This window comes from Ochlerotatus camptorhynchus, unplaced genomic scaffold, assembly GCF_037179485.1.
Source record: "Ochlerotatus camptorhynchus isolate MF236.1 unplaced genomic scaffold, CSIRO-AGI_Acam_v1.1 ptg000077l, whole genome shotgun sequence".
In the NCBI taxonomy this organism is placed as follows: Eukaryota; Metazoa; Arthropoda; class Insecta; order Diptera; family Culicidae; genus Ochlerotatus; species Ochlerotatus camptorhynchus.
The window spans coordinates 3,951,333-3,962,789 of record NW_027040567.1 but is presented as its reverse complement, the minus strand read 5'-3'; positions in this window follow the sequence as shown (position 1 = coordinate 3,962,789).

The following is an 11,457-nucleotide window of genomic DNA, read 5'->3' as shown; positions in this document are numbered from 1 at the left end:
CCGAGGATAATCGCTGCTATCAAAAGGAAGATTCGGGTGAATCCAGTGCGTTCAATAAGGAAAATGGCAAAGGAACATGGGATCAGTGACTTTACGGCACGGAAGATCAAAAAGGAAGATTGCGGGGCGAAGTCGAGGGCACGGATAAAAACTCACATGAACCGAAGGAGCTACGAGTCGAACGATGCAAGAAAATCTTGAACTTCCTCAAGCGAAAATATCCGGTTATCCTGTTCACCGACGAGAGCATGTTTACCATCGACCCCGTATTCCAGAACCGACCGGTATATTAGTTCTCTTCCGGTAAAAGACGTGGCCGACGAGCACAAGAACGTGTATCTGACCAAGCATCCTGCTAGCGTTATGGTGTTTGGATTGGTGGCTTCCGATGGCATAAAAATGGACCCGGTGTTCATTCCAGAAGGCGACAAAGTCAACACGGAGGTCTGCATCGAGATTTTAAGTAAGTATGTTCTTCCGTGGATCAAAGAACAGTACGGTCCGAAGCCAAATGTTGTATGTCAACAAGATGGGGCTCCGTGCCACACCTCGAATCGCACTCAGAAGTGGTTTCAGGAACATCTTCCGTTCTGAGCGAAGGATATGTGGCCGCCATCCAGCCTCGATCTTAATCCGCTGGATTACTCAATATGGCGCGTCATGAAGGCCAAGGCATGTTCTAAACGCCACCCGAGTACAGCAAGCCTCAGACAAACATTGACCCGTACATGAAGAGAAATGGATTCAGACTACATTATTAGAACCTGCCGTGCAGTCCGGAAGCGTGTGGAGGTCGTAATTTCAGCAAGTGGAAACTCGATCGATGATTAACATAGTTTAAGAATCTGAGAAACATCCCCCCTTTGAATAAATAAAAAAATTCGAAAACGAAATTTTTGAGATTTTTTTTTAATGTTGACATTGCTCAATGTTGCAAACATTATATCGCATATGGTAGAATGCTTATGGTTATAATTAGAATCGGTCAATTGGAAGATATGACTGGAAAATGCTCCGGATCGTATGGGATACCATACTAAATCCAACAGTGGCGTCGCCTTAACCTCAATCTACCTGTGCACCAACTTTCAAAACATAAACAATTATCAAAATATTGCTTGCAATTTATAGATATCGAGTTAACTAGAAGATTAAGTGTGTTTTTCAACCGATTCGGATATGAGTATGGCATTAAATCTGGTTTTGAAAGTTGGTGCACAGGTAAAAAGTGAGGTTACGCGACTGAAATCTAACTATAATCGACTAAAGGGTGATACGGTCAAAATTTGGTCAATATCAACTTGACGTATTTCTTTAAATTTTGCATTTAAAAAAACCTGAACACCCCTCATTTTGAAGGTGTGTGTGTGTGTAGAATGTTGCTCCTATTTTGATTTTGGAATTCACTCTTCAGTTGTCAAAATGCCGTCCAAGCAAGAAGAGCAGCGTATCAAATCAACTACTCACACGCAAAGTTGGCAAAATCGCTAAAAGTTGCCAAATCAACCGTTACAAATGTAATTAAAGTGTTTGGGGAACGTTTTTCGACAGCCAGGAAGTCTGGATCGGGAGGAAATCGAAAACCGGAAGCCGCTGAGACGACAAAGAGAGTTGCCGGTAGTTTCAAGCGAAACCCTAACCTCTCTCTCCGAGATGCCGCAAATAAGCTGGGTGTATCGTCTACAACCGTGCATCGAGCCAAAAAACGAGCCGGACTATCGACTTACAAGAAGGTAGTGACTCCAAATCGCGATGATAAACAAAATACGACGGCCAAAGCGCGATCCCGGAGGCTGTACACGACGATGCTGACGAAGTTTGACTGCGTGGTAATGGACGACGAAACCTACGTCAAAGCCGACTACAAGCAGCTTCCGGGACAGGAGTTTTATACGGCAAAAGGAAGGGGAAAGGTAGCAGATGTTTTCAAGCACATGAAACTGTCAAAGTTCGCAAAGAAATATCTGGTTTGGCAAGCCATCTGTACCTGTGGCTTGAAAAGCAGCATTTTCATAGATTCCGGGACTGTCAACCAAGAAATTTACGTGAAAGAGTGTTTGAATAAACGTCTGCTGCCTTTCCTGAAGAAACACGGTTGTTCCGTACTGTTTTGGCCGGATTTGGCATCTTGCCATTACGGTAAAAAGGCCATGGAGTGGTACGCCGCCAACAACGTGCAGGTGGTTCCCAAGGACAAGAACCCTCCCAACACGCCAGAGCTCCGCCCAATTGAGAAATACTGGGCTATTGTCAAGCGGAACCTAAAGAAGACCAAAAAAAACTGCTAAGGGCGAGCAGCAGTTCAAGGCAAACTGGCTTTCTACGGCGAAGAAGGTGGACAAGGTGGCTGTACACAATCTGATGGCAGGGGTCAAGCGTAAGGCCCGGCAATTCGGATTTGGAAAAGCGGAAGCCTAACTGAATATTTTTCCTGAATTTTATACTAATTGAACTTGAAAAAGAAATTTAATTTGATTTTTTAAATAAACGATTTCACCGATTTACACGCGTTTTCCCTTGACCAAATTTTGACCGTATCACCCTTTACTTCACGTATATTGCAGGAAATTGATAGTACTAAGTATGTATGGAGTAGAAACACCAGGGAAACATCAGGGAACCACTACTAGCCTAAAGGAGAATTCAGAACATACGTCTCCATTTTCAAAAACAAGAAAGTTTGTTATTAAATATCATTCAAAGTATTTTTATGCCACTTCATACGTGAAGTTTGCGATTTTCAGAGTTGGTTGGAAATGCTATCGAACATGAAGCTTTAGTGTGATTATTTGTTAGCTAGAGAATGGTCTTAGAAGAGGGTAGGTAGATAGTTCCATTAGAGTACGGCAGTATGTAAATTGAATAGAAGTTGAAAATGAGCGAAAGGCCATTAATGCGACAGTGCAAGTCAAACGCACACTCACGCAGTCTAACCCGTACGATGTAATATGTATGTAGTATGTAAGACATACTTCAAATCTTCGCGTACATTGTACGGGTTAGGCAAAGGGTGTGCGTTTGACTTGCACTGTCACATTAATGGCCTTTCGCTCATTTTCAACTTCTATTCAATTTACATACTGCCGTACTCTAATGGAACTATCTACCTACCCTCTTCTAAGACCATTCTCTAGCCAATAAATTATCACACTAAAGCTTCATGTTAGATAGCATTGGTGGTTTTTTTTTATTTTAAAGATCAATAAAGAAAAAGATTGTAAAAGAAGCCTGGAACATCGAAACTTACTTGTCAAGTTTAATTAGAATCAGTAAAAGTTTAAATACGCACCTGAAACGAGATAAAGAGATATTGAAATGATTAGACGTTTGAATATGAGATCCAGCCAAATAATAAATGTTAATAATGCATGTAGTTAAGCACAGTCATCAATTTCAGACCAGGGAAATTGCCATACACTCTCCAACATTTCTCGAGCTATAACTTCTATCGAATAAACATGTTCTTCTAACTGGGTTTAAGCATTTAAAAGATTAGAATCTTCAAAATCACACCTTTTTCATAAAATTTCTAGATTTCGGTAAAAGAAAATGTAACTGATCGAATAATACTTGCTTTTCCATTACATTTCAGATCTTGGCTAGACAAAATGTTGCTAAGTACAAAGTTTTTTTTCGCTCGCTTGTGAACCACAAATTAGCATGAAACCATAAGATGTTATGATGATATGTTGTACTGGCAAATTTCAAGAACAGGTTGTGAGACAGGCTTGCAATTGCTCATTACAGCTAAAATACTAGCTTCTGTAATTATGAAACTACGGGATACTATAGTGATAATTTTTATTTGTAAGAAGCGAGAAGAGGTGGTAAATTTTGTGTATGACATATAAAATTTGTCAATTTTGCTTTCAGAAGGTCACAACTAATGATTTTATGATCGCTAATTGCTCGCTCATCGCGTTGCTCATCGTTACAGCTAATCGCTATTGTGACCGTCTGAAAGCTAAATTGACAGGTTTTATGTGTCATACACACACTTTCCCTTCTTTTCTTGCATCTTGTAAATAACAATTATCATTAAAATATCTCATAACTTCATAAATCCGAAAAATATCATTTAAGCTGTAATGAGCATTTGCAAGCTTGTTGTGAGGTATGTGTTTTACACATAAAACCTGACAATTTCACATTCAGAGAGTTACAAGCTGTGATTTTATGATTCGTGAGTGCTCACTCAGGGTGAACGCTCACGAAGAATATAATCGCTGATTGTTATTCTCTCAGTTGTGTACTTGTTACTTAGAAGTACTCCATACACACATGTAACGATGGTAAATTTTGTAAATGTTACAATAACAATATCAATAAACAGTAGTTTTCAGGCAGAAACATCAATAAAATCATTTCTTCTTAAAAGTTCCATGTATGACCTGGAAATTCTTTTGAAACTATCCTCAGTACTATCTTCGAACGAAGCAAATATCCAAATTATATAAACGAATAAACAAAATAGACGTGGAATCATGTTCTGCCCTCCCGTTGAATTTCTCGTCACAATTATCGTGGAATGCTTGCCCCTCTATCCCTCGTATTCTTAAAATTAAATTGATGCTCTCTCCGTTTTAATTATCCTGAGATCTACCTAGGAATTCTTCCAGGAAATCCTTTAGAACTCACCTGAGCATTTACCAGGAATCAAAAGGTTCTCAGAATAACATTGAAAGCATTCCTTAGATTGATTCCTTGAAGTTCTCCTCACAGTTAATTTTGAATTACAGTTGTTACTAGAGATGTGCGATCCGCTCCCGAGCTGTTTTAAATAGTCGATTCACTAAATTGAGCTGATAACCCGTGGCTTAATTTTTAGGAACCGCAGCTCATCAGCTCACTGATATAACAAGTCTTAAACATTCAATCCGTCACTTATAGACGAAATTTACAAATGAAGGACTCCACACTCCACTTACGCATTGAACAGCCACCGCGTAAACCAAGATGCGTGCTTAATACAACATATGATCGATAGGATCAACGATAAATGCAAACTTCCAAGCGACTTTATGGGAGAGAGACATATGTATGTACATGTTTTATACTATGTTAAATGTCTACTGATATTATCCAATGTATTTCAAACTGCATTAGGTCCTAAGTAACATTGACAGATTCTGTTCGTCGACTTTCTCTTTGTATTCCCACGGCCATGTAAAGACATTCCCAGTTATTTTCAGCACACAGATCGATAAAAGTAGGTTTTATCTAGCATCTAATACGACAAACACAACAAGAAACCGATTGTCCTCAAGTTATTAAAGAAAGAGGAAGTCGACGAAGAGAATCGATCAATGTTACTCAGGACCTAATGGAATGTTCAGCTTGATTAACGTTCCCGGCTCTTATTCCTAATTAATTATTGCTGCAGCATATGTGCTCTCATCTCTTTTCCCATCATTCTCTGGGGGAGCGGAAGCTCCGCACAAAAGCAGATAATCGAACAGCAAAATGCAGCTCTCCACCTCACAGCTCAGCACCGGATCTGAATCATCGACCCGAATGATTCACTGGGAGCTGTTCAGGATGACAGCTCTCGGATCCATCCAGCCCTTGGGCCCTTTTTTCTCGATTCTTCACGATTCTGCTCCGGAACCGGATCGAAGCCGAGAATGGTGAGAGCAATTTTGCTGGAGAATTAACATCAGCAATAAAATCTGTATGTAGACTGAATTGCAAAGCATGAGAAAAGGCGTCAATTCTATCATCGCGTGTGATATAGGTAACATTTTTTGCTTTTACTGATATGGCCAGTTTGCGTGCATTTTGGTTTACGCGGTGGTTGTTCAGTTGATGCGTTAGTGGCGTTTTCAATTGAAAAGTAGAGCAATGTTGTAAGCTATTTGTGTCAAAATTTCTAAAGTTTCAATGTGAGCTGAAGAGCTGTTCAAAAGAATTAGCTCCCCTTATTGAGCTGGACGGGTCTCATCCGCTCAGTCAGATGAGCTGTTTTGCCCACCTCTAGTTGTTACACCTTACTATGTTGAATCATCTTGGAAGCCATAAAATAGCGCACAACACTGGACAACACCATGAGCTAAAATCTACCTACACTGAACCAAAACATCCGCAATACTTCAAATGATTATTGCATTGCTCGAGCCCTTTAACAATATGCATTCGAATTTCGGATGATTTTCTTATGGTTGAATTCGTCGTCAGATGATGGACATCCATATGACTGTCATCCAAATACAGGTTGATTATCGTTTGAAAATTAACAATAAAACATACGGCACTCAGAGGACAAACATTTAAGAATAGTGTGACATGCAAGTGCTTTTAATTAGATTTATAATTTGATAATCTACAATTCCATACTGAATAGCCATTATAAGCCATTCCATTATGCATACAAAAAAAATTTGTGGTGGAGAAAACCTCCTCCACCACGAATTAGCCAAACCTTTGTTTTCATCCTTTACCTATGTTCGTAACAGCTCTGATAGCGATGCATATGCTTCCACCTCGTTTGTCAGTTCAGATCAGCAAATGACGTTCGATAGAATTATTTACAACATCGTTTTGCATGAGCTACGTTAAGGGGCTGAACCAATACCATATGCATTTCCATTTAGTATCACAGTCATTCTGCAGAGAGCATTACGCATTTCAACTGAAGGCCCTATCCCTTCTCATAACAAGTTTCATCCTGTATTCGAGAGGAAAATCATCTGATTTCAAAACAACCGTCATCCGGTTGCAGCTATCATTCGAAAAAGCGATTTCGGTGTTTTGTTTTGAATGGTCTGAGGTTTCATTCGATCAGAGGATGTTGTTTGTGTACAGTGTAGCATCTGGCAGCACGAAATCAAGAGCAAATTTTCATTATGTCGTAAGTAACATTCGCACCAATCCGAGAAAAATAAAGTTTTGTTTTGATGCAAAGTTTAACATATTTAGCAGGGTTTTAATCATACAAATGCAAATCGCTAGCTTTCATGCTAAAAAATACTGGTTTATGAGTCAAAAGTTACTATACATTGTTTGGTGGCCCTATTGTTACTTAGGTCAAAGTGTATTTACCAGGATATTCGGGAGAATTATCAATTACGTCTCCTTACGTGCAGCCCATTCATCATTTTAGGACCACCGGAATCATCTTAGCAACAAACAGTTCGATTTATTCACTTTAATAATGAGAAAGCGAAACGACGAACGTACACTTTTCACGGGTTTCTCAGCGCTGTTACTTAAGTCAAACGGCATCTCCATAGAAATTGGGTGACTTAAGTAACATCGAAAACTATTTTGATCGGAAGGTGATTACGTCAAAAAGCAATTTGACTGGTAAATAAATTTAAAAATGGGATTTGATCCTATATTCGGACAGTATATAGTGTAATAGCAGGAGAATCGATTGACACTGATAGCTCGACTTTGTTTACCTTTGTTACTTTCGACGTAATGAAAATTTGCTCTTGAAATACTCTCGCGCTCTCGAACATTCTTACCAAGAGAATTCTGATTTCTGCGGTGCCAGCAGAATAGAAGTTCATTGTTCATTCTACTTCTTCCGCTGCTCCCCACAAGTGGTGGTTTGCTGCAGTTAATTGTGTAAAATGCCGTGAAAAGTTTCTGAATCAGCTCCAAGCAACCAATGTAATAATCCTAGAGACAATAACCAGTCTCTAGGATTATGATGGAAAGTAAATTCCCCACCTTTTCGTGCAGTGTACGTGAATTTCTGGGTGATCCGCAAAACCTGAAATCCGCCATTGCATTGTAGTGATCATATCTCACGCGTAATTTCACCACCATACAGCAAGCCACTGAAGAGGTTACGTCGATTTCGATTCCATAGCTCATAATCAGATCACACGGCCGTTCACCCAAACAAACCCCTGATCTCGCATCACCCAAACAAGGTAAATAATTGAATACCTCACTCGAATTCGAAGGTTCACAGGCTTTTCCCTGTAGGAAGCAGCGAACACACGAGCGATATCGATTAATGGACGGTAGCACCAACCACCACCTGCTCCCAAATTAACCAAACGAACACCGTCAATTAGCGACCAAACGAACGCAGCCGTTTCCAACCGGAATCAGAAAAGGCTCTCAGAAGAGGTAACCGTTTCTTTTATCTCACTATAACGAAATTATTCCCAATAGGGCATTTTCTTCGTAACGCAAACTAGCGTTCGGCTTCCACGCCTGGCGAGACGAAAACACACTCCACCGGGACAAAGCCGGAAGGAAGTAGACCGGTACATGATCTCCTGCGGACGGACAGGTCCACAAGTGATCGAACGTACGACTGGATGTGGTGGAAGAGTGAGCGGTAGCGTGCGGCGAATGAAAGTGGTGGTAATTTCCTATTGGAATTCATGTGCCAGCGAGTACGGTAGATAGAAGGTGTTGTCCAGCACGGTCGAAGAACTGCGCGATAGAAACCTGGCGTGGTCATAGAATTGCGCAATCGAAGCCAGCACGGTCTCGAGTATTGCGCGTTCTGAAATTGCCCCAGCAGATCTACAGCAGCAGCAGCAGCAACGTCGACTGTTTGATATTCGGCAAGATAGATCAGGTTTAGTAGCAGTGAGGCAAGGTAGGCTAGTATGTAAGAAATTTCGTTGATGTGCTTAAAATAGAAAACATGAAAGGGCATTCTTTCACTTTCTTGTTTTGGTTGGCAACCCTTCGTGAGTGGGCCTCGACGTAGTCTCTCATTGAAAACAATCTTTCATTAATCTATTTTGGAAAGTTCTTAATGTGAGTAGAGCAATCACATGACTGACTCTTTATTATCGCGTCAGTTCATGGAGATTTCGCAATACAGTCAAGCGTCCTCTCTTTGAATACTTATCTGAATTTCTTTATCCTTCGCCTTTAAATTCTTCAGAAATGTTTATAGAAAAACTCAAGGAATTGCCACAAAATGCCAGTTTCATAAATATTTTCTTCTTGTCCTAGAACTTTGGAAATAATGCAAGATCCATTATCTTGATATTTGTTTTCAAATCTGGGAGCTAGGAAACTTTTCAAAGCCCAAAATTTGAATCTTCGTTACTGAATGCTTAAAATTAATTGTTGTCTTAAGCCCTAACAAATGCTCGTTTTTCAGAAACAAAACCATGCTGGAGACGGCTAGGTTTGATTCCCGGTCCGTTCGTGGAATTTTTTGGGTTGGAAAATCTCTCGACTTCTCTGAGCTTTTATGATTGCCACACAATAATACTTATTACAAAAATGGTACCGTAAAACGGGGTAACATTGATAGTTTTTAAAAGTATATTGTAAATATTTTTTACAGCAATGAATGTTTTTCAAATTTTATATTTTTAAAACAAGTCATGAGGATCCAAGAGTTAACTCGTTAGTAATATGTTGAACAAAGCATTTGCACTATATTTTTTTGGTTTTGTGACCGAACTTCAGTATTTTGATTTGGGGTTACTTTGATAATGCTTGATGAATGTAGAAAAAAAAATGAGTGAAACTCAAACAATTTAGTTCTTTAAATATGAAACTTTGAATGAGTATATAATCAGAAAACTTCATAAGCATTAAGAATACAACATTGAATTTGTGATGGCTGTATCGGAAATACATTTCATAAGTGATGGTTTGAGTGCTTTTTCTAAAAGGCGAAAAACACGAAAATGGTTTATTAATATTTTTGTAAAATAGGGTAGAGAACTACTTCGGCCTAATCGCCCATTTTGGACCTATCGAGCAGAAAACTTCAAATTAATCCATGATTTCAGAGTTAACAAAGTCAATTATGCGTTTGTTACGATACATTAGTTAATAAGCTACGGAACGAAGTCAATGAGAACGCGTGATATGAAGGTTTGCACCCATTATTCCCAAAAACAAAAGAAGCGCTCCGATCGAATCAATTTTTATCTTCATCCGATAGGCCGAAGTGAATTCATTGGCGTTTCAATGCGTTAGGCCGAGTTTGGCGTCAAGAAGCAGTGTTAGACTTTTGACAAAATCTCAAAGATTGATTTCTCTTTTTCAAATCTTAAGGTACGTACGGAAAGGTAAATGAATTTGGAAGCCATCAAGAATAATAACATTCCGTTTGGTGCTAAACTGCGCTAAATTAAGAAATATTAAGTGCAGGTTGTGCTTAATAGGCCGGAAATGGTGTAGTTAACCCTATGTAACACATACTATTTAAAAACTATATACCATATCAACGGAAATACCCTAAGCTACAGTATGGAACCAATGTTTCTGTTACCCGGATTACCTCGTTTTACGGTACTCTATTGGCTAAGAAAGCTGTCAATTAACAACTGTGGCAGGGCTTTGAGACCCGGCGTAAAGTCCCAGTGGGGTCGTAAAAATCAAAAGAAGAAGAAGCTATCAATTGATTCAATTCTAAAATTTCTAAGACAATTTTAAAGTCCATTCTCAACATTTCTTCTGATGACCTGTTTTGCCCAGTAGGGTTCACAACTTCGAAAAATGTCTATGAAATTTAAAATACAGAGACTTTGAAAAACTTTCAAGATCTGATAGGTACTTGAATCATTTAAAAATTAAAAAAATGTTTCAAGATTCTGGAACATACGAAATTTTCAAAATTATGAATATTGCAGAGTTGGTTGAAAATGCTATCTAATATCAACACGAAGCTTTAGCGTGATAATCTATTAGCTAGAGAAAGTTCTCAAGAGGGTAGGTTGATAGTTCCACGGCAGTGTGAAAATTGAATAGAAGTTGAAAATGAGCGAAGGGCCATTAATGCGACAGTACTAGGCAAACGCACACTCCGTTACCTAACTCATACATTAATGGATGAGGAGACTTGAAGAAATTTCTTCAAATCTACAGGCAAAAAAGCGTGCGTTTGACTTGCTCATATACTGTCTGTGGCTGTAGAATAGTTCTACTGCCCTTATGACTATCTAAAGCCCCACGTTGCCAAAAGCATTTCCAGGCAATGATGTGTTATAATGCAATTCTTCTTTACCCAACTATTGCGTTGTCATATTTATTAAGTTAGTGTAGGGGAGCATTCCCTCTGTATCCCTATATTATGATTTTATGATTATGTAAAATGTAATGAATTATAAAAAAAATATTTTAAAAATCTCCCCAACTCCCCGCTGTCCAACTTGAGAAGGACTGGTGAAGATCAATCTTTCTATCTCGTTTAACATTTTTCTCGAAAAATCGGTATTATTTGTGACCTCAATTATGTATCGATATGGAGCTCAAAATCAGTAGAAATAGCTTTGTAAACGTACAATTCTGAAGGCTGAGAACATGTGCTTTTATGGAAGAGTATTTTCGAAAATTAAAAAAAATCCTAATAATGAAAAAGTGACATCTAGTTGATAAACAAGTACATGTTTACACAGGGTAGATCTTTCGCGATGAAATTGTTCGGGATTATCCTTGAAATAACTCGACCTTTTCGTAAACCTTTGCATCCAGAATCCGACTTGGAATCCACACTAAAATTGCATCTCCAGTATATTGAGG